General features: G+C 57.9%; 1 non-coding gene across 1 annotated transcript; it reads left to right on the top strand.

The window, feature by feature from the left end:
• The first annotated feature begins 2403 nt into the window (after positions 1 to 2403).
• LOC129551835 (U6 spliceosomal RNA) lies at positions 2404 to 2507 on the top strand. The gene has a single exon (XR_008685149.1). It is a non-coding gene; the product is annotated as a U6 spliceosomal RNA (small nuclear RNA).

Genomic DNA, 2507 nt, shown 5'->3' with positions numbered 1-2507 from the left:
GCCACGTGGGGTCCAGCACCCCAACCAGAGTCCACCTCCCTGGTCAGGTGTGGCCTCCCTGCGCCCTGCCTATATTCCCACGAGACCACACAGAGTGAGCGCTGCGGCGGAGCCATCCCAGGTCTTAGACCCACATCTTACTTCTTCTGTACCCTCTTCTTACTGGGGCCTCCTGGGTGGGATAGAACTTCAGCTTTGGTGAAGGAAGCTGGTCCTGCCCTAGCCAATCCCGAATTCCACACCTCTGGGGGAACTCACAGATACATGTGACTTTATACGTGGAGTAAATTTGGTTTCCTTGCAAGAGCCTTGTGGCCGCTGTCATACAAGCTCAAGTGTCTTAGGCTGCTCCCTTCCCACGGGGCCTGCATTCTGGCTGTCATCCTCAAAGGTGGCCACATCACAGGCAGGCTCTGTAAACAGTTTTGGGCCTTAACAGTCACCCTTGCCCACCAGAGGCTCGAAAACACCCACCAATGTCACTGAGGGAGGCCCGTGAACCCCCTCACAAAGGCAGCACACCCCTCTGTCCCCTGGAGAGCCCAGCCTGCTCCGCACTTTCCACACAGGCCCCAGGGTGTGCCACCGAGCTGATCCCCACCCCCTTGCCCAACAAACAGCAGAGAGAAAACCTTCCCGTCAAAACAGGCTCTTCCAAAGACCCCCACTTTCCCTGCAGGCGACTCTATGCTGGCCCAGTGCTGGGACCCTGAGCTTGCAGCTGCAATGGCTCCCGTGGCCCCAGGCAGCACCCAGTGACTGCAGACTGGACGGCAGCAAAGCTTCAAAGTCGGGGGAGGGGAGTTCTCGAGCCAGCTCTGTCCAGAGGCTGCGGGGTGACCGCAAACCCCGACAAGACAAGCTCTTCCCAGCACCAGCTGTGGGCTTCAATCCTACCTGGTCCCCGTGGAGGCGGCAGGCAGTGTCACCGAGGTGCAGCTCCTGCTGCCTTATCGCGGCCTGGCCGGGGGATGCGGTGGAAGCCTTTGCCTGGTACAACCCGCTTCTGCAGCACAGCCCAGGAATTCTGCCTTGAATAATCTTTAACTTCTGCTCGAGAGAAAACCAAAGTTGTGTGCATGTCTGTCTACATGGAATGCCAGGGCCTTCCACTCAGGAGCAGAGTCCTCAGTAATAACAAAAAAACCTACCTCGGCATAAGAAGAGGAAGAACAGAAGAGGAAAGCATCTGGGGACCCAGCTAGCCATCCGCAGCAGCAGCAGGACGGTCCCATCTTGCTCTTTGGACATGAAGCCGCGTTGGTGACCACCCCCACCTCCCCAGCCTCTAACCCCACACCCAGTTCTGCGATTTCTTCCAACAGCCTCATATTTCAAACTGCCAGAGCCAAGCTGGCGCCACCCCTGCACCCTGCATGTCCACCTTCCACACTGGGGTTAGTTCTGTGCTCATTCAGCGTTGGGCCTGTGACCTTGCAGTTGCAGTGGCAAGTCCTCTCGTAGCTCCCATGAGCCCTGTGGCCACAACGGCAGAGGGGACAGCCTGGCCAGCCCCCCTCAAAATGGCTACACAGGGAGATGAGAAACCAGAGTTTTCCTTTAAAAAGACCCCAAGTTTCTCCAGCGCTGGGACAGGAGTGATCAATGCTTAAGGTGCCCAGGTGAGGCCCGTAGACCCCGTGAGGGAGGGCACTGGCCCCCCTAGGACATGGGATCATCACTACCCAAAGGATAGGGGACTGCAGCTCTGTTCTGCAGGTCTCCCCAGGACCTGCCTTGGAGAGCCTTGTGCCTTAGAAGTTGAGCTTAGTGGGGGGTAGGGGGTGAGGGGGTCTTTTGCAGCAGCCAGAGAGGCCAGCCAGAGAGGTTGACATGAGAGCCTGGGCAGGGGGGTCCAGGAGAGGCTGCTCCCACCAACCGCCTGTCCTGGGCTCCTCACACTCCTCCCATAGCGTGTGTGACCACCACACCCCCAGGGTTTGCTTGGGGACAGCAGGTGGAGGTGGACTGGGGGATGGATTGGGTGGCCACAGGCTCTCTGACAAGGAGTGGGACACTGATTCAGACCCATGCTGGGAAGAAACCTCATGCAAGCTTGTGGGGGGGCCCCCTTCAGGGCATGCCTGCCAGCAAGATGGTCACCCAGGGAGCAGTGAAGAGAGAACCCAGGCAAGCCTGTAAGGCCAGGACCCCTGATGGCCAGGGCAGCCTGTTGAGTGTGCATGGCCGGGGATCCTTGGGCAAAAGGGCTCAGGTCCTGACTTCCTTGGTGGCATAGTGGATAAGAATCTGCATGCCAATGCAGGGGACACGGGTTCAGTCCCTGGTCTGGGAAGATTCCATGTGCCTTGGAGCAACTAAACCTGTGCCCCACAACTGTTGAGCCCGCGCAGAGCCTGTGCTCCACAGTAAGAGACGCTACTGCAACAAGAAGCCTGTGCAGTGCTCACTTCGGCAGCACATATACTAAAATTGGAACGATACAGAGATTAGCATGGCCCTTGCGCAAGGATGACACACAAATTCGTGAAGCGTTCCATATTTTT

Source organism: Moschus berezovskii, chromosome 17 (genome assembly GCF_049115385.1).
Source record: "Moschus berezovskii isolate FMDL1 chromosome 17, NW_MosBer_1.0, whole genome shotgun sequence".
In the NCBI taxonomy this organism is placed as follows: Eukaryota; Metazoa; Chordata; class Mammalia; order Artiodactyla; family Moschidae; genus Moschus; species Moschus berezovskii.
This window is presented reverse-complemented; position numbering and strand designations above follow the sequence as displayed.